The sequence below is a fragment of the Apostichopus japonicus genome, chromosome 8 (assembly GCF_037975245.1).
Source record: "Apostichopus japonicus isolate 1M-3 chromosome 8, ASM3797524v1, whole genome shotgun sequence".
Taxonomy (NCBI): domain Eukaryota; kingdom Metazoa; phylum Echinodermata; class Holothuroidea; order Aspidochirotida; family Stichopodidae; genus Apostichopus; species Apostichopus japonicus.
In genome coordinates, this window is record NC_092568.1 from 28184945 (window position 1) to 28206845 (window position 21901).

At 47.5% G+C, this 21901-nt stretch overlaps 1 protein-coding gene and 1 long non-coding RNA gene across 5 annotated transcripts in view; both read left to right on the forward strand.

Annotated features, from left to right (window-relative positions):
* LOC139971412 (uncharacterized) overlaps positions 1-21901 on the forward strand; it is a 268235-nt gene that overhangs the window by 210028 nt on the left and 36306 nt on the right. The window lies entirely within an intron of this gene.
* On the forward strand, positions 16925-18998 carry LOC139971407 (uncharacterized). Its single transcript, XR_011794383.1, has 3 exons — positions 16925-17159; positions 17522-17719; positions 18158-18998. It is a non-coding gene; the product is annotated as an uncharacterized lncRNA (long non-coding RNA).

The window sequence follows — 21901 nt, forward strand, 5'->3', positions numbered from 1 at the left end:
ATGATCGAGACTCTCTTTTGCATCCGTGGTTCGAAGCCCGGGTGATGACGTCTTTTGCCGATCTTTTACAGCAAGTGCCTACACGGGGAGCTGTAAGTATTAGTTAATCCAGCTAATATCTCAGTCAATACCGTGGCGCGATGGCTTGGCGCACTGTGCGAGCTGATGATCGAGACTCTCTTTTGCATCCGTGGATCGAAGCCCGGGTGATGACGTCTTTTGCCGATCTTTTACAGCAAGTGCCTACACGGGGAGCTGTAAGTATGAGTTAATCCACCTAATATCTCAGTCCATACAGTGGCGCGATGGCTTGGCGCACTGTGCGAGCTGATGATCGAGACTCTCTTTTGAATCCATGGTTCGAAGCCCGGGTGATGACGTCTTTTGCCGATCTTTTACAGCAAGTGCCTACACGGGGAGCTGTAAGTATGAGTTAATCCAGCTAATATCTCAGTCAATACCGTGGCGCGATGGCTTGGCCCACTGTGCGAGCTGATGATCGAGACTCTCTTTTGCATCCGTGGATCGAAGCCCGGCTGATGACGTCTTTTGCCGATCTTTTACAGCAAGTGCCTACACGGGGAGCTGTAAGTATGAGTTAATCCAGCTAATATCTCAGTCCATACAGTGGCGCGATGGCTTGGCGCACTGTGCGAGCTGATGATCGAGACTCTCTTTTGCATCCGTGGTTCGAAGCCCGGGTGATGACGTCTTTTGCCGATCTTTTACAGCAAGTGCCTACACGGGGAGCTGTAAGTATTAGTTAATCCAGCTAATATCTCAGTCCATACAGTGGCGCGATGGCTTGGCGCACTGTGCGAGCTGATGATCGAGACTCTCTTTTGCATCCGTGGTTCGAGCCCCGGGTGATGACGTCTTTTGCCGATCTTTTACAGCAAGTGCCTACACGTTGAGCTGTAAGTATGAGTTAATCCACCTAATATCTCAGTCCATACAGTGGCGCGATGGCTTGGCGCACTGTGCGAGCTGATGATCGAGACTCTCTTTTGCATCCGTGGTTCGAGCCCCGGGTGATGACGTCTTTTGCCGATCTTTTACAGCAAGTGCCTACACGTTGAGCTGTAAGTATTAGTTAATCAACCTAATATCTCAGTCCATACAGTGGCACGATGGCTTGGCGCACTGTGCGAGCTGATGATCGAGACTCTCTTTTGCATCCGTGGTTCGAGCCCCGGGTGATGACGTCTTTTGCCGATCTTTTACAGCAAGTGCCTACACGGGGAGCTGTAAGTATTAGTTAATCCACCTAATATCTCAGTCCATACAGTGGCGCGATGGCTTGGCGCACTGTGCGAGCTGATGATCGAGACTCTCTTTTGCATCCGTGGTTCGAGCCCCGGGTGATGACGTCTTTTGCCGATCTTTTACAGCAAGTGCCTACACGGGGAGCTGTAAGTATGAGTTAATCCACCTAATATCTCAGTCCATACAGTGGCGCGATGGCTTGGCGCACTGTGCGAGCTGATGATCGAGACTCTCTTTTGCATCCGTGGTTCGAACCCCGGGTGATGACGTCTTTTGCCGATCTTTTACAGCAAGTGCCTACACGGGGAGCTGTAAGTATGAGTTAATCCACCTAATATCTCAGTCCATACAGTGGCGCGATGGCTTGGCGCACTGTGCGAGCTGATGATCGAGACTCTCTTTTGCATCCGTGGTTCGAGCCCCGGGTGATGACGTCTTTTGCCGATCTTTTACAGCAAGTGCCTACACGGGGAGCTGTAAATGTGAGTTAATCCACCTAATATCTCAGTCCATACAGTGGCGCGATGGCTTGGCGCACTGTGCGAGCTGATGATCGAGACTCTCTTTTGCATCCGTGGTTCGAACCCCGGGTGATGACGTCTTTTGCCGATCTTTTACAGCAAGTGCCTACACGGGGAGCTGTAAGTGTGAGTTAATCCAGCTAATATCTCAGTCCATACAGTGGCGCGATGGCTTGGCGCACTGTGCGAGCTGATGATCGAGACTCTCTTTTGCATCCGTGGTTCGAGCCCCGGGTGATGACGTCTTTTGCCGATCTTTTACAGCAAGTGCCTACACGGGGAGCTGTAAGTGTGAGTTAATCCAGCTAATATCTCAGTCCATACAGTGGCGCGATGGCTTGGCGCACTGTGCGAGCTGATGATCGAGACTCTCTTTTGCATCCGTGGTTCGAGCCCCGGGTGATGACGTCTTTTGCCGATCTTTTACAGCAAGTGCCTACACGAGGAGCTGTAAGTGTGAGTTAATCCAGCTAATATCTCAGTCCATACAGTGGCGCGATGGCTTGGCGCACTGTGCGAGCTGATGATCGAGACTCTCTTTTGCATCCGTGGTTCGAAGCCCGGGTGATGACGTCTTTTGCCGATCTTTTACAGCAAGTGCCTACACGGGGAGCTGTAAGTATGAGTTAATCCAGCTAATATCTCAGTCCATACAGTGGCGCGATGGCTTGGCGCACTGTGCGAGCTGATGATCGAGACTCTCTTTTGCATCCGTGGTTCGAGCCCCGGGTGATGACGTCTTTTGCCGATCTTTTACAGCAAGTGCCTACACGGGGAGCTGTAAGTGTGAGTTAATCCAGCTAATATCTCAGTCCATACAGTGGCGCGATGGCTTGGCGCACTGTGCGAGCTGATGATCGAGACTCTCTTTTGCATCCGTGGTTCGAGCCCCGGGTGATGACGTCTTTTGCCGATCTTTTACAGCAAGTGCCTACACGGGGAGCTGTAAGTGTGAGTTAATCCAGCTAATATCTCAGTCCATACAGTGGCGCGATGGCTTGGCGCACTGTGCGAGCTGATGATCGAGACTCTCTTTTGCATCCGTGGTTCGAGCCCCGGGTGATGACGTCTTTTGCCGATCTTTTACAGCAAGTGCCTACACGGGGAGCTGTAAGTGTGAGTTAATCCAGCTAATATCTCAGTCCATACAGTGGCGCGATGGCTTGGCGCACTGTGCGAGCTGATGATCGAGACTCTCTTTTGCATCCGTGGTTCGAAGCCCGGGTGATGACGTCTTTTGCCGATCTTTTACAGCAAGTGCCTACACGGGGAGCTGTAAGTATTAGTTAATCCACGTAATATCTCAGTCCATAGAGTGGCGCGATGGCTTGGCGCACTGTGCGAGCTGATGATCGAGACTCTCTTTTGCATCCGTGGTTCGAGCCCCGGGTGATGACGTCTTTTGCCGATCTTTTACAGCAAGTGCCTACACGGGGAGCTGTAAGTATTAGTTAATCCACCTAATATCTCAGTCCATGCAGTGGCGCGATGGCTTGGCGCACTGTGCGAGCTGATGATCGAGACTCTCTTTTGCATCCGTGGTTCGAGCCCCGGGTGATGACGTCTTTTGCCGATCTTTTACAGCAAGTGCCTACACGGGGAGCTGTAAGTATTAGTTAATCCACCTAATATCTCAGTCCATGCAGTGGCGCGATGGCTTGGCGCACTGTGCGAGCTGATGATCGAGACTCTCTTTTGCATCCGTGGTTCGAGCCCCGGGTGATGACGTCTTTTGCCGATCTTTTACAGCAAGTGCCTACACGGGGAGCTGTAAGTATTAGTTAATCCACCTAATATCTCAGTCCATACAGTGGCGCGATGGCTTGGCGCACTGTGCGAGCTGATGATCGAGACTCTCTTTTGCATCCGTGGTTCGAGCCCCGGGTGATGACGTCTTTTGCCGATCTTTTACAGCAAGTGCCTACACGGGGAGCTGTAAGTATTAGTTAATCCACCTAATATCTCAGTCCATACAGTGGCGCGATGGCTTGGCGCACTGTGCGAGCTGATGATCGAGACTCTCTTTTGCATCCGTGGTTCGAACCCCGGGTGATGACGTCTTTTGCCGATCTTTTACAGCAAGTGCCTACACGGGGAGCTGTAAGTATTAGTTAATCAACCTAATATCTCAGTCCATACAGTGGCGCGATGGCTTGGCGCACTGTGCGAGCTGATGATCGAGACTCTCTTTTGCATCCGTGGTTCGAGCTACGGGTGATGACGTCTTTTGCCGATCTTTTACAGCAAGTGCCTACACGTTGAGCTGTAAGTATGAGTTAATCCACCTAATATCTCAGTCCATACAGTGGCGCGATGGCTTGGCGCACTGTGCGAGCTGATGATCGAGACTCTCTTTTGCATCCGTGGTTCGAGCCCCGGATGATGACGTCTTTTGCCGATCTTTTACAGCAAGTGCCTACACGTTGAGCTGTAAGTATTAGTTAATCAACCTAATATCTCAGTCCATACAGTGGCGCGATGGCTTGGCGCACTGTGCGAGCTGATGATCGAGACTCTCTTTTGCATCCGTGGTTCGAGCCCCGGGTGATGACGTCTTTTGCCGATCTTTTACAGCAAGTGCCTACACGGGGAGCTGTAAGTATTAGTTAATCCACCTAATATCTCAGTCCATACAGTGGCGCGATGGCTTGGCGCACTGTGCGAGCTGATGATCGAGACTCTCTTTTGCATCCGTGGTTCGAGCCCCGGGTGATGACGTCTTTTGCCGATCTTTTACAGCAAGTGCCTACACGGGGAGCTGTAAGTATGAGTTAATCCACCTAATATCTCAGTCCATACAGTGGCGCGATGGCTTGGCGCACTGTGCGAGCTGATGATCGAGACTCTCTTTTGCATCCGTGGTTCGAACCCCGGGTGATGACGTCTTTTGCCGATCTTTTACAGCAAGTGCCTACACGGGGAGCTGTAAGTATGAGTTAATCCACCTAATATCTCAGTCCATACAGTGGCGCGATGGCTTGGCGCACTGTGCGAGCTGATGATCGAGACTCTCTTTTGCATCCGTGGTTCGAGCCCCGGGTGATGACGTCTTTTGCCGATCTTTTACAGCAAGTGCCTACACGGGGAGCTGTAAATGTGAGTTAATCCACCTAATATCTCAGTCCATACAGTGGCGCGATGGCTTGGCGCACTGTGCGAGCTGATGATCGAGACTCTCTTTTGCATCCGTGGTTCGAACCCCGGGTGATGACGTCTTTTGCCGATCTTTTACAGCAAGTGCCTACACGGGGAGCTGTAAGTGTGAGTTAATCCAGCTAATATCTCAGTCCATACAGTGGCGCGATGGCTTGGCGCACTGTGCGAGCTGATGATCGAGACTCTCTTTTGCATCCGTGGTTCGAAGCCCGGGTGATGACGTCTTTTGCCGATCTTTTACAGCAAGTGCCTACACGGGGAGCTGTAAGTGTGAGTTAATCCAGCTAATATCTCAGTCCATACAGTGGCGCGATGGCTTGGCGCACTGTGCGAGCTGATGATCGAGACTCTCTTTTGCATCCGTGGTTCGAGCCCCGGGTGATGACGTCTTTTGCCGATCTTTTACAGCAAGTGCCTACACGAGGAGCTGTAAGTGTGAGTTAATCCAGCTAATATCTCAGTCCATACAGTGGCGCGATGGCTTGGCGCACTGTGCGAGCTGATGATCGAGACTCTCTTTTGCATCCGTGGTTCGAAGCCCGCGTGATGACGTCTTTTGCCGATCTTTTACAGCAAGTGCCTACACGGGGAGCTGTAAGTATGAGTTAATCCAGCTAATATCTCAGTCCATACAGTGGCGCGATGGCTTGGCGCACTGTGCGAGCTGATGATCGAGACTCTCTTTTGCATCCGTGGTTCGAGCCCCGGGTGATGACGTCTTTTGCCGATCTTTTACAGCAAGTGCCTACACGGGGAGCTGTAAGTGTGAGTTAATCCAGCTAATATCTCAGTCCATACAGTGGCGCGATGGCTTGGCGCACTGTGCGAGCTGATGATCGAGACTCTCTTTTGCATCCGTGGTTCGAGCCCCGGGTGATGACGTCTTTTGCCGATCTTTTACAGCAAGTGCCTACACGGGGAGCTGTAAGTGTGAGTTAATCCAGCTAATATCTCAGTCCATACAGTGGCGCGATGGCTTGGCGCACTGTGCGAGCTGATGATCGAGACTCTCTTTTGCATCCGTTGTTCGAGCCCCGGGTGATGACGTCTTTTGCCGATCTTTTACAGCAAGTGCCTACACGGGGAGCTGTAAGTGTGAGTTAATCCAGCTAATATCTCAGTCCATACAGTGGCGCGATGGCTTGGCGCACTGTGCGAGCTGATGATCGAGACTCTCTTTTGCATCCGTGGTTCGAAGCCCGGGTGATGACGTCTTTTGCCGATCTTTTACAGCAAGTGCCTACACGGGGAGCTGTAAGTATTAGTTAATCCACGTAATATCTCAGTCCATACAGTGGCGCGATGGCTTGGCGCACTGTGCGAGCTGATGATCGAGACTCTCTTTTGCATCCGTGGTTCGAAGCCCGGGTGATGACGTCTTTTGCCGATCTTTTACAGCAAGTGCCTACACGGGGAGCTGTAAGTATTAGTTAATCCAGCTAATATCTCAGTCAATACCGTGGCGCGATGGCTTGGCGCACTGTGCGAGCTGATGATCGAGACTCTCTTTTGCATCCGTGGATCGAAGCCCGGGTGATGACGTCTTTTGCCGATCTTTTACAGCAAGTGCCTACACGGGGAGCTGTAAGTATGAGTTAATCCACCTAATATCTCAGTCCATACAGTGGCGCGATGGCTTGGCGCACTGTGCGAGCTGATGATCGAGACTCTCTTTTGAATCCATGGTTCGAAGCCCGGGTGATGACGTCTTTTGCCGATCTTTTACAGCAAGTGCCTACACGGGGAGCTGTAAGTATGAGTTAATCCAGCTAATATCTCAGTCAATACCGTGGCGCGATGGCTTGGCCCACTGTGCGAGCTGATGATCGAGACTCTCTTTTGCATCCGTGGATCGAAGCCCGGCTGATGACGTCTTTTGCCGATCTTTTACAGCAAGTGCCTACACGGGGAGCTGTAAGTATGAGTTAATCCAGCTAATATCTCAGTCCATACAGTGGCGCGATGGCTTGGCGCACTGTGCGAGCTGATGATCGAGACTCTCTTTTGCATCCGTGGTTCGAAGCCCGGGTGATGACGTCTTTTGCCGATCTTTTACAGCAAGTGCCTACACGGGGAGCTGTAAGTATTAGTTAATCCAGCTAATATCTCAGTCCATACAGTGGCGCGATGGCTTGGCGCACTGTGCGAGCTGATGATCGAGACTCTCTTTTGCATCCGTGGTTCGAGCCCCGGGTGATGACGTCTTTTGCCGATCTTTTACAGCAAGTGCCTACACGTTGAGCTGTAAGTATGAGTTAATCCACCTAATATCTCAGTCCATACAGTGGCGCGATGGCTTGGCGCACTGTGCGAGCTGATGATCGAGACTCTCTTTTGCATCCGTGGTTCGAGCCCCGGGTGATGACGTCTTTTGCCGATCTTTTACAGCAAGTGCCTACACGGGGAGCTGTAAGTATTAGTTAATCCACCTAATATCTCAGTCCATACAGTGGCGCGATGGCTTGGCGCACTGTGCGAGCTGATGATCGAGACTCTCTTTTGCATCCGTGGTTCGAGCCCCGGGTGATGACGTCTTTTGCCGATCTTTTACAGCAAGTGCCTACACGGGGAGCTGTAAGTATGAGTTAATCCACCTAATATCTCAGTCCATACAGTGGCGCGATGGCTTGGCGCACTGTGCGAGCTGATGATCGAGACTCTCTTTTGCATCCGTGGTTCGAACCCCGGGTGATGACGTCTTTTGCCGATCTTTTACAGCAAGTGCCTACACGGGGAGCTGTAAGTATGAGTTAATCCACCTAATATCTCAGTCCATACAGTGGCGCGATGGCTTGGCGCACTGTGCGAGCTGATGATCGAGACTCTCTTTTGCATCCGTGGTTCGAGCCCCGGGTGATGACGTCTTTTGCCGATCTTTTACAGCAAGTGCCTACACGGGGAGCTGTAAATGTGAGTTAATCCACCTAATATCTCAGTCCATACAGTGGCGCGATGGCTTGGCGCACTGTGCGAGCTGATGATCGAGACTCTCTTTTGCATCCGTGGTTCGAACCCCGGGTGATGACGTCTTTTGCCGATCTTTTACAGCAAGTGCCTACACGGGGAGCTGTAAGTGTGAGTTAATCCAGCTAATATCTCAGTCCATACAGTGGCGCGATGGCTTGGCGCACTGTGCGAGCTGATGATCGAGACTCTCTTTTGCATCCGTGGTTCGAGCCCCGGGTGATGACGTCTTTTGCCGATCTTTTACAGCAAGTGCCTACACGGGGAGCTGTAAGTGTGAGTTAATCCAGCTAATATCTCAGTCCATACAGTGGCGCGATGGCTTGGCGCACTGTGCGAGCTGATGATCGAGACTCTCTTTTGCATCCGTGGTTCGAGCCCCGGGTGATGACGTCTTTTGCCGATCTTTTACAGCAAGTGCCTACACGAGGAGCTGTAAGTGTGAGTTAATCCAGCTAATATCTCAGTCCATACAGTGGCGCGATGGCTTGGCGCACTGTGCGAGCTGATGATCGAGACTCTCTTTTGCATCCGTGGTTCGAAGCCCGGGTGATGACGTCTTTTGCCGATCTTTTACAGCAAGTGCCTACACGGGGAGCTGTAAGTATGAGTTAATCCAGCTAATATCTCAGTCCATACAGTGGCGCGATGGCTTGGCGCACTGTGCGAGCTGATGATCGAGACTCTCTTTTGCATCCGTGGTTCGAGCCCCGGGTGATGACGTCTTTTGCCGATCTTTTACAGCAAGTGCCTACACGGGGAGCTGTAAGTGTGAGTTAATCCAGCTAATATCTCAGTCCATACAGTGGCGCGATGGCTTGGCGCACTGTGCGAGCTGATGATCGAGACTCTCTTTTGCATCCGTGGTTCGAGCCCCGGGTGATGACGTCTTTTGCCGATCTTTTACAGCAAGTGCCTACACGGGGAGCTGTAAGTGTGAGTTAATCCAGCTAATATCTCAGTCCATACAGTGGCGCGATGGCTTGGCGCACTGTGCGAGCTGATGATCGAGACTCTCTTTTGCATCCGTGGTTCGAGCCCCGGGTGATGACGTCTTTTGCCGATCTTTTACAGCAAGTGCCTACACGGGGAGCTGTAAGTGTGAGTTAATCCAGCTAATATCTCAGTCCATACAGTGGCGCGATGGCTTGGCGCACTGTGCGAGCTGATGATCGAGACTCTCTTTTGCATCCGTGGTTCGAAGCCCGGGTGATGACGTCTTTTGCCGATCTTTTACAGCAAGTGCCTACACGGGGAGCTGTAAGTATTAGTTAATCCACGTAATATCTCAGTCCATAGAGTGGCGCGATGGCTTGGCGCACTGTGCGAGCTGATGATCGAGACTCTCTTTTGCATCCGTGGTTCGAAGCCCGGGTGATGACGTCTTTTGCCGATCTTTTACAGCAAGTGCCTACACGGGGAGCTGTAAGTATTAGTTAATCCAGCTAATATCTCAGTCAATACCGTGGCGCGATGGCTTGGCGCACTGTGCGAGCTGATGATCGAGACTCTCTTTTGCATCCGTGGATCGAAGCCCGGGTGATGACGTCTTTTGCCGATCTTTTACAGCAAGTGCCTACACGGGGAGCTGTAAGTATGAGTTAATCCAGCTAATATCTCAGTCCATACAGTGGCGCGATGGCTTGGCGCACTGTGCGAGCTGATGATCGAGACTCTCTTTTGCATCCATGGTTCGAAGCCCGGGTGATGACGTCTTTTGCCGATCTTTTACAGCAAGTGCCTACACGGGGAGCTGTAAGTATGAGTTAATCCAGCTAATATCTCAGTCAATACCGTGGCGCGATGGCTTGGCCCACTGTGCGAGCTGATGATCGAGACTCTCTTTTGCATCCGTGGATCGAAGCCCGGGTGATGACGTCTTTTGCCGATCTTTTACAGCAAGTGCCTACACGGGGAGCTGTAAGTATGAGTTAATCCAGCTAATATCTCAGTCCATACAGTGGCGCGATGGCTTGGCGCACTGTGCGAGCTGATGATCGAGACTCTCTTTTGCATCCGTGGTTCGAAGCCCGGGTGATGACGTCTTTTGCCGATCTTTTACAGCAAGTGCCTACACGGGGAGCTGTAAGTATTAGTTAATCCAGCTAATATCTCAGTCCATACAGTGGCGCGATGGCTTGGCGCACTGTGCGAGCTGATGATCGAGACTCTCTTTTGCATCCGTGGTTCGAAGCCCGGGTGATGACGTCTTTTGCCGATCTTTTACAGCAAGTGCCTACACGGGGAGCTGTAAGTGTGAGTTAATCCAGCTAATATCTCAGTCCATACAGTGGCGCGATGGCTTGGCGCACTGTGCGAGCTGATGATCGAGACTCTCTTTTGCATCCGTGGTTCGAGCCCCGGGTGATGACGTCTTTTGCCGATCTTTTACAGCAAGTGCCTACACGGGGAGCTGTAAGTGTGAGTTAATCCAGCTAATATCTCAGTCCATACAGTGGCGCGATGGCTTGGCGCACTGTGCGAGCTGATGATCGAGACTCTCTTTTGCATCCGTGGTTCGAGCCCCGGGTGATGACGTCTTTTGCCGATCTTTTACAGCAAGTGCCTACACGGGGAGCTGTAAGTGTGAGTTAATCCAGCTAATATCTCAGTCCATACAGTGGCGCGATGGCTTGGCGCACTGTGCGAGCTGATGATCGAGACTCTCTTTTGCATCCGTGGTTCGAAGCCCGGGTGATGACGTCTTTTGCCGATCTTTTACAGCAAGTGCCTACACGGGGAGCTGTAAGTATTAGTTAATCCACGTAATATCTAAGTCCATACAGTGGCGCGATGGCTTGGCGCACTGTGCGAGCTGATGATCGAGACTCTCTTTTGCATCCGTGGTTCGAAGCCCGGGTGATGACGTCTTTTGCCGATCTTTTACAGCAAGTGCCTACACGGGGAGCTGTAAGTATTAGTTAATCCACGTAATATCTCAGTCCATACAGTGGCGCGATGGCTTGGCGCACTGTGCGAGCTGATGATCGAGACTCTCTTTTGCATCCATGGTTCGAAGCCCGGGTGATGACGTCTTTTGCCGATCTTTTACAGCAAGTGCCTACACGGGGAGCTGTAAGTATTAGTTAATCCAGCTAATATCTCAGTCAATACCGTGGCGCGATGGCTTGGCGCACTGTGCGAGCTGATGATCGAGACTCTCTTTTGCATCCGTGGATCGAAGCCCGGGTGATGACGTCTTTTGCCGATCTTTTACAGCAAGTGCCTACACGGGGAGCTGTAAGTATGAGTTAATCCAGCTAATATCTCAGTCCATACAGTGGCGCGATGGCTTGGCGCACTGTGCGAGCTGATGATCGAGACTCTCTTTTGCATCCGTGGTTCGAAGCCCGGGTGATGACGTCTTTTGCCGATCTTTTACAGCAAGTGCCTACACGGGGAGCTGTAAGTATGAGTTAATCCAGCTAATATCTCAGTCCATACAGTGGCGCGATGGCTTGGCGCACTGTGCGAGCTGATGATCGAGACTCTCTTTTGCATCCGTGGTTCGAAGCCCGGGTGATGACGTCTTTTGCCGATCTTTTACAGCAAGTGCCTACACGGGGAGCTGTAAGTATGAGTTAATCCAGCTAATATCTCAGTCCATACAGTGGCGCGATGGCTTGGCGCACTGTGCGAGCTGATGATCGAGACTCTCTTTTGCATCCGTGGTTCGAGCCCCGGGTGATGACGTCTTTTGCCGATCTTTTACAGCAAGTGCCTACACGGGGAGCTGTAAGTGTGAGTTAATCCAGCTAATATCTCAGTCCATACAGTGGCGCGATGGTTTGGCGCACTGTGCGAGCTGATGATCGAGACTCTCTTTTGCATCCGTGGTTCGAGCCCCGGGTGATGACGTCTTTTGCCGATCTTTTACAGCAAGTGCCTACACGGGGAGCTGTAAGTGTGAGTTAATCCAGCTAATATCTCAGTCCATACAGTGGCGCGATGGCTTGGCGCACTGTACGAGTTGATGATCTAGACTCTCTTTTGCATCCGTGGTTCGAACCCCGGTGACGTATTTCGCCGATCTTTAACAGCTCGTGCCTACACGGGGAGCTGTAAGTATTAGTCCACCTAATATCTCAGTCCATACAGTGGCGCGATGGCTTGGCGCACTGTACGAGCTGATGATCGAGACACTCTTTTGCATCCGTGGTTCGAACCCCGGTGACGTCTTTTGCCGATCTTTTACAGCAAGTGCCTACACGGGGAGCTGTAAGTATTAGTTAATCCACCTAATATCTCAGTCCATACAGTGGCGCGATGGCTTGGCGCACTGTACGAACTGATGATCGAGACTCTCTTTTGCGTCCGTGGTTCGAACCCCGGTGACGTCTTTTGCCGATCTTTTACAGCTGGTGCCTACACGGGGAGCTGTAAGTATTAGTTAATCCACCTAATATCTCAGTCCATACAGTGGCGCGATGGCTTGGCGCACTGTACGAGCTGATGATCGAGACTCTCTTTTGCGTCCGTGGTTCGAACCCCGGTGACGTCTTTTGCCGATCTTTTACAGCTGGTGCCTACACGGGGAGCTGTCAGTATTAGATAATCCACCTAATATCTCAGTCCATACAGTGGCGCGATGGCTTGGCGCTCTGTACGAGCTGATGATCGAGACTCTCTTTTGCATCCGTGGTTCGAACCCCGGTGACGTCTTTTGCCGATCTTTTACAGCTGGTGCCTACACGGGGAGCTGTAAGTATTAGTTAATTCAACTAATATCTCAGTCCATACAGTGGCGCGATGGCTTGGCGCACTGTACGAGCTGTTGATCGAGACTCTCTTTTGCATCCGTGGTTCGAACCCCGGTGACGTCTTTTGCCGATCTTTTACAGCTGGTGCCTACACGGGGAGCTGCAAGTATTAGTTAATCCTCCCTAATATCTCAGTCCATACAGTGGCGCGATGGCTTGGCGCACTGTACGAGCTGATGATCGAGACTCTCTTTTGCATCCGTGGTTCGAACCCCGGTGACGTCTTTTGCCGATCTTGTACAGCTGGTGCCTTCACTGGGAGCTGTAAGTATTAGTTAATCCACCTAATATCTCAGTCCATACAGTGGCGCGATGGCTTGGCGCACTGTACGAGCTGATGATCGAGACTCTCTTTTGCATCCGTTGTTCGAACCCCGGTGACGTCTTTTGCCGATCTTTTACAGCTCGTGCCTACACGGGGAGCTGTCAGTATTAGTTAATCCTCCCTAATATCTCAGTCCATACAGTGGCGCGATGGCTTGGCGCACTGTACGAGTTGATGATCTAGACTCTCTTTTGCATCCGTGGTTCGAACCCCGGTGACGTATTTCGCCGATCTTTAACAGCTCGTGCCTACACGGGGAGCTGTAAGTATTAGTTAATCCACCTAATATCTCAGTCCATACAGTGGCGCGATGGCTTGGCGCACTGTACGAGCTGATGATCGAGACACTCTTTTGCATCCGTGGTTCGAACCCCGGTGACGTCTTTTGCCGATCTTTTACAGCAAGTGCCTACACGGGGAGCTGTAAGTATTAGTTAATTCACCTAATATCTCAGTCCATACAGTGGCGCGATGGCTTGGCGCACTGTACGAACTGATGATCGAGACTCTCTTTTGCGTCCGTGGTTCGAACCCCGGTGACGTCTTTTGCCGATCTTTTACAGCGGGTGCCTACACGGGGAGCTGTAAGTATTAGTTAATCCACCTAATATCTCAGTCCATACAGTGGCGCGATGGCTTGGCGCACTGTACGAGCTGATGATCGAGACTCTCTTTTGCGTCCGTGGTTCGAACCCCGGTGACGTCTTTTGCCGATCTTCTACAGCTGGTGCCTACACGGGGAGCTGTCAGTATTAGATAATCCACCTAATATCTCAGTCCATACAGTGGCGCGATGGCTTGGCGCACTGTACGCGCTGATGATCGAGACTCTCTTTTGCATCCGTGGTTCGAACCCCGGTGACGTCTTTTGCCGATCTTGTACAGCTGGTGCCTTCACGGGAAGCTGTAAGTATTAGTTGATCCACCTAATATCTCAGTCCATACAGTGGCGCGATGGCTTGGCGCACTGTACGAGCTGATGATCGAGACTCTCTTTTGCATCCGTTGTTCGAACCCCGGTGACGTCTTTTGCCGATCTTTTACAGCTGGTGCCTACACGGGGAGCTGTCAGTATTAGATAATCCACCTAATATCTCAGTCCATACAGTGGCGCGATGGCTTGGCGCACTGTAGGAGCTGATGATCGAGACTCTCTTTTGCATCCGTGGTTCGAACCCCGGTGACGTCTTTTGCCGATCTTTTACAGCAAGTGCCTACACGGGGAGCTGTAAGTATTAGTTAATCCACCTAATATCTCAGTCCATACAGTGGCGCGATGGCTTGGCGCACTGTACGAGCTGATGATCGAGACTCTCTTTTGCATCCGTGGTTCGAACCCCGGTGACGTCTTTTGCCGATCTTTTACAGCTCGTGCCTACACGTCTTTTGCCGATCTTTTGATTTGATTTGATTTGAATTATTTATTTGTTTTTCACGTGTAAATTTACAGTGTGAAGGAAGTCTTCCAAAAAGCGTACAACAGCTTAACAAAGTAGAAGATCCCTGTATTAAGGAAAGAAGAAAAGTATTTACATAACAATACAAAATAGAATAATCGACAAACAATGAATACTATATATGGTGATAATATTTACGATACGATACGATAACGATACGTATTAGAAACGATCATACATTTGTATATTTGTATATTTGTATATTTATTTGTTTCATCACAATTTACAGTGTGACGGGAAGTCTCCTATAAAGCCTGTAAGGCTTAACAGAGTAGGAGACTCCCCAAAAAGAAAAAAAAAGAAAGAAAAACTTAAGAATAGAAAAAGAAAAGTTAATAGTAGCATCTACAATGATGAAATAATCGAATTGACTCTACTTGAAATTAATCATGCTAATAAGCAATCCTAACAATCTTTATAATGATCTTAATCGCAAACACACACAAGAATAAATCCATCAATAGTGAGAAATAATTACAGTTTGGAGATTCCTTTTGAATACAGAGTAGGAAGGCTTATTCTTAACATTATCCTGGAGATTATTCCACGTTTTTATAGCACGAATACGAGGGTTAAAAGAACTTAAAGTACTTCGTTGGGATAAAACATGGGCGTTATTACAATGGCGTGTTTGATGGTTGTGGATTAGTCTATTACTATATATAAAATCTTTAAAAGCCTCGGGTAGCAATCCATTCCATGCTTTATATGCAAATGTTGCAAGCTGGACTCTTATAATATCATTAAGTTTATACCAACAGCTGCCGTGGCGCAGTTGTTTGTGCTCTGTTCCTCAAGAGCGAGACGTATTTTGGATCCTGGGCTCGAGACCCGGCCACCGCAGTTTGCTATTGCCGCGATCTTATACGATTTTGGGAAGTTTAAGTATTAGAAACGAACATACATTGATATCAACAGCTGCCGTGGCGCAGCTGGTTGTGCTCTGTACCTCGAGAGCGCGACGTATTTTGAATCCTGGGGTCGAGACCCGGCCACCGCACTTTGCTTTTGCCGCGATCTTATACGGTATCGGGAACTTTAAGTATTAGAAACGAACATACATTTATATCAACAGCTGCCGTGGCGCAGTTGGTTGTGCTCTGTACCTCGAGAGCGAGACGTATTTTGGATCCTGGGGTCGAGAACCGGCAACCGCAGTTTGCTTTTGCGGCGATCCTTGGTATCTGGAACTTTAAGTATTAGAAACGAACATACATTTATATCAACAGCTGCCGTGGCGCAGTTGGTTGTGCTCTGTACCTCGAGGGCGAGACGTATTTTGGATCCTGGGCTCGAGAACCGGCAACCGCAGTTTGCTTTTGCCACGATCTTATACGGTATCGGGAACTTTAAGTATTAGAAACGAACATACATTTATACAAACAGCTGCCGTGGCGCAGTTGGTTGTGCTCTGTACCTCGAGATCGAGGCGTATTTTGAATCCTGGGGTCGAGACCCGGCCACCGCAGTTTGCTTTTGCGGCGATCTTATACGATTTCGGGAAGTTTAAGTATTAGAAACGAACATACATTTACATCAACAGCTGCCGTGGCGCAGTTTGTTGTGCTCTGTACCTCGAGAGCGCGACGTATTTTGGATCCTGGGGTCGAGACCCGACCACCGCAGTTCGCTTTTGCCGCGATCTTATACTGCTTACCCCTACTGCTTACACAGTATTGCTCATATGTGTATCTACACACTGCACCGTGTATACTGAAATCTCTGAAAAAAACATCTTTATGGACCTAAAATGATAATTGCATAGAATTCTGTTGTGGTTTATATTGTGACGACAATAAAAAGTATCACTTTGGTAAAAAAAAAAATCATCTTTCACTTAAGGTGGCATACTCCTATTAGAGTCTATATCAATCCGCCAAAAAGCAGCGGGAGAACATCTTTTGTGACCTGTTATCAATCATAATCTAGTTTTTTTGTGGCTTGCATGTTAAAGAGCATGAATGGAAGTACATGTGGTGAGAAAATTGGGTCAATTGAGGCAATTTTAGACCCATTTAGGCCTCCCAGGAGCAGCGTAGGAAATTTGTTTACCACTGAGTGAAGAGGTTTGTTTACAAGTGACGAAAACTTCCGGCTCGGATAGCAAAATATCTTCATGGTCATGGTACGGAAAACTGATAGTGCCAAGAAAGGCCAATTTGTCAGCTATCCGGTGATGGGTAGCGTTTAGCTAGTGAAAACTTCTATCTAGACTTAGAGACCACATTACTTTTGTGATTTAGTGTGTAAGTCAATGGGGCTTTTAATGGGCGTATGCTACCTTAAGCAAAAATGCCAAATTTTTCATTTTAAGTGCTAGAAGTCCCAATTTTAGACCAAAGTACTTGCTATGGTGTGTAAATATGGTTTCCAAGCAAACGTCTGAAAATTTCAAGCTTGGGTGATTTTTACGCATAAATTAGTATTACAGCCTTAAAGTACCACAAAGAGCATGTGCGTTTCTTTACATGAGACTAGAACAACATTTTGAGCAATTCTGACCAGTTTTCCTCCCCAATAAACTATTGGGTCATTAAGCCTTGGCCTACCAAAGCTTCCGTAATTTTATTCCTTCCTTGACCCTGCTAAGTAGGTGCCAAATGCACGAAATTCAAAATCCTTCAGAATCAGACCAAAATGCCTACCATGTGTGTGACGTGAACGACTAAGTTCAGTGAAATTTGACATCTGTGGGCACCTAAAGTACATGGTAACCATATATTAGGTTATTTTTGCTAAAGTTGGAAGTACCTGGTGTTTGACTAAGGACAAATACTCCAGTTTCAATGCATGAAATACCAATAATGTTGTTAGCTTAGGCCTCAGGTTCATAATGGCGCTACGTTAGTACCCTAGACCACGTCTACACCAGCTGTAGCACAATGTTGTATGAGGTCTGTATCCTAAGTGGAGTGGCTGCTGAGGGCTAATACCTTGCACAGAGAATGTTTTGAGTCTTATTTAGCAAATAATCCACAAAGGTATGCATTTTCTGCTTCTGCCAATGTGCATCAAGGTGTTTTTGAGCCTACTCACTCCTCATTAGTTTTCTGTTGTTTTGTCAATTTTCAGAGAAAGTTGATGTGCTAAGTCCTCAGCATGCACAGCGATATATTTTGAACGGGTGTGGTATCAATGGACTCAACTGGTTAGATGAGGTAACAACAAATCCCAAACAACTCTGACAGCAGAAAGAGATATCCTGATGCTTCCATGGGAGATCTACTGTAGTAACTATAGAACCAGTGCTTGCCACCAATGGAGAATAAGGTAATTTGACGTTGTTGTTCTCTGCCGAGCAACAAATTTGAATGTTTTATCATGAAATATGCCCCCCTATCCACCTCTCTTCTCTTATAACTGTCTTTAATACATTCTAACAACCTATATGCACAAACCTTTAAATGGACTGGATATGCTATTGAGGTGAACAGTGTATCTAGATAGCATTCCAGTAAGCTTTCCTTTTGACTACTGTAATACTGTTACAGTGAGGCTGTTGTTTACAAATCCCAATGATCAAGTTTTGGCAAAGAACACCTTCAATTCTCTTCTTTTATTCTTAGTAACTTAACAGTTGCACTGGAGTGACATGCAATATCAGTTTAACATGTTCCAAACAGTTCAGGATACATTGGGGTATGTCCTGTGGGTCAGTTTGTGAGGAATCTGCTGAGCTAAACAAAAGTAGTTTTCATCACTTTTCAGAGCCAGAGACGAAAAAGCCCTCACCGCTAACCCTTCTATGGATGATGTTTCTGCAGGTAGGGCAAGCCAGACCAAGTGGACTGTGATCAGGGATACCAATAATACCTGCAAGAATCATAGTTGCACCCAAATTGGTCAAGCTTATCAAAATTGGTGACTGGAAATGTGGTTGCAGACATAGACCTGGTTACTGCTTACAAAGTATTGCTCATATGTGTATTTACACACTGCACTGTGCATACTGAAATCTCTGAAAATACATCATTATGGACCTGAAATGATAATTGCATAGATTTCTGTTGTGGTTTATATGGTGACGACTATGAAAAGTATCATTTTGGTGATAAAAAAAAAATTCATCTCTCACTTAAGGTGGCATACTCCTATTAGAGTCTATATCAATCCGCTCGATTGTTCTCCTTCAGGAAAAGTGCCAAAAAGCAGCGGGAGAACATCATTTGTGACCTGTTATCAATCATAATCTAGTTTTTTGTGGCTTGCATGTTGAAGAGCATGAATGGAAGTACATGTGGTGAGAAAATTGGGTCAATTGAGGCAATTTTAGACCCCTTTAGGCCTCCCGGGAGCAGCGTAGGAAATTTGTTTACCACTTAGTGAAGAGGTTTGTTTACAAGTGACGAAAACTTCCGGCTCGGATAGCAAAAAATCTACACGGTCATGATACGGAAAATTGATGGTGCCATGAAAGGCCAACTTGTCAGCTATCCGGTGATGCCGGGTAGCGTTTAGCTAGTGAAAACTTCTATCTAGACTTAGAGACCACATTACTTTTGTGATTTAGTGTGTAAGTCAATGGGGCTTTTAATGGGCGTATGCTACCTTCAATTGTATTGCGAGTTGAATCGCGTGTTGAATCGCGCAGATGTGACCCGGGCTTAAGCAAAGCATCGGTTATTACATTGTATGCCATCGTATACCGTACGGTCCGTGAAAGTGCGCAGTATACCGCCGGATGCTAATGTAAACAACGAAATGTCTTATGTAGATAGAGAAAAGGCATGGAGGTCCAATTATGTCGAAACTCTCTTTTACATTATAGTAATGGCGAATTAGGGGCTGCAGTCCCCCCCCCCCCTTCCCGCCTCCTACGCCTTTGTGTGTAGTGTTCGGTTTCGGAAATATATGCTATTTTTTTTTTCCTTCAACCAAGTTTTATAATAGCTGTTATAAGAGGTTTTAATATTTCTACACGAATAAATTAACTGTGTCTGAATTTTCGAACATTTCTGACCATCATTCTTCATCACACTTCCCTCTACTCGTGCAATTTTGACCGGTCTGTTAGGGGTTCAAGGAGGTTTTTCTATATTGGGTGTCCATAGATGACATTTTGTGCAACATTATGGGTATGTTTTGAAGTGAGTTTATTCACGAGAATGTGAATTTTCAAATTCTGAACAAATAACGGGCTTAAAACCTTGAAAGTGGGACTGGCGGATATTGCAATGATCCACAGGACATGCGATTAGGTCGAACATGTTTTGTGAGTAGTGACAATCTTTAAAAAGGTTATGGATGGAAAAAAACTGTTGGGAAATACTTGGTTCTCAGGCAAAAAGTGTACATCTGGTTGGTCATTTTCAAGCCCGAGAAGTACCATTTCCGGTGATCTGGGTGGTATCACAACCAGAAATTTTCTTGTACGTTGCGCGCCAACCGATGGTGGCGCTCCGCTTAGATAGTAATATGCGCCCCCCGGGTTATAAAATCCTGGTTACGCCAGTACTTTTCCCTATAGCGTTATTTATCACATGATAAGCAAAACGTTACTGGCAACTAGCAAACTTTCAAAACGTTCTTTTTGTCTTCGTTGTTTGAGATGAAACTTGACTGCAGCAAATTAGTAATCAACTATATTTTTATAGCTAGCTTGTGCATCAAAGCTTTAATTATCAAAAACATCTCTAAACATAGATATGTTTCATGAGGCAAAATCATTGGTGATGTCCTCAGTCTCTTACCGACCGTGAGTTGCATGGGTACGCCATCGTCAAGTGTGTCAATCCATTGCTGTATATTTCTAATATAACTCTCGGTGAATTGGGAGAACTATGGGATTGACACTCGGTTCAGCTGAAACTAACTGACGAATTATAGCAACAACAAAAACAAATATCACTTGAAATGAATGTTGTCTTAATGTAGTATATCCTTCCTAAAGTACATAGCCTAAATTATACGGATTGTGAGGAAACATCTTTAAATTGTTATATACGAAAAATTGTTTTGGCATATCGATAGTTGCTCGACCCTTTCTGTGATAAGATCACTAACACAAGGCCAACTTGACATTTGCACAGCATGATACTATATGCAAGAGCAAACTTATAATGTCATGGAGGAACATAGGGTAGAGATACTTTGCTTAAATATTCTTCTTCTTGTTTCTTGATCTATATAGCACTGATGAACAGAACGGTAACCACCCTGGATGTATAATCATGCACATAAACAGGTAAACCGTACCTCATTTTACTCGCAAAACCATACCGCGGGCAATTTTTACATCATCTACATCAGCCTGGGCACAATCGCGTATTCATCTGGGAATTAAAACCCCTCCACCAAGACTACAATCATAAATACAGGGTTTAGTCACCCCTCACCGACAGAAAGAAACTTACAAGAAAATATAATGTAAAATTCATAAATATACATAACAGATGTATGTGGCAGTGCTGTACAACCTGAACACTTGAAGGGTCTTCATCATTGTTTCAAAAGTCACAAAGTACTAGTACTATTTTCCATCTAAACAACCTCCATTTTAGCAACACTTTCTCTCCTCTCCTGGACAACACTTTATCTTAACTTCCACGCCCCTCACAAAAAGGGTGGATGCGTCCCCGCCGGCTATCATCATATCATTCTCATGCACGTGGGTATATGTTTGCGAATATATATCTCTCAGACAATAATCATATCTGGCGAAATTGTTGGCGTTCCATAGATTTTCTGTGCAGCGTCTACACTATATGCGATCGTTTCACTTGTTATCTTATCATTTTTCCAAGACTGTTTTATATGATGTTCGTTACAGAAATGTCTTTTAATCTAAAGCATTTCTGAGTTATACAGAACATTTCTCTCCATCCTTATTGGAGAGAAGGGTGGAGATCAGGGGCGTCAATTCCAATTGAAAAGTGGTGTGTGGGGGAGTGAAGGGGGGAGGACATAAAATGACTGAACATGGATAAAACTGAAGAAGTGTGCGCGTAGTGCGCACCGCCGCCAGCGACTTGGCGCAAATCCTTCATCGGGTGGAGAAGATGCCAAACTTAATCTGTTTCCAACATCGGTTACAGTTTATAGCTATCTCTCTCTCGTGCTGTTTGTTGTCAATCTTCTAATCAATCTGTTGATCTCAGAATTAACCGTCGATCTACTTCCATTAAACCAGGTAGGCCGCGTGTTCTTAGTTTTACATCTTAATTCGTAGCCTATATATGAAGGTATCAAGAATGAGACTCTTCATTTGAGTATACTTTCCAACGGTTCTAAGCTGTATCTATCTGTTAACCGCTCCTGTGCCCCTTCGTGTAGACGTAATAATGACGTCATATTTGCGCTAAAAGCACGCTAGTATGCAAAAAGTCTGTGAGAATTGGGCATTATCTGAAATAGAAAGGGTTTATACCTTACGGCTCTATATGTGTTGCTCTAATAATTTCTTTAGCAATACAGTTAGTCTATCTGGCGCTTGTAGAACTACCTTGCAGCAAA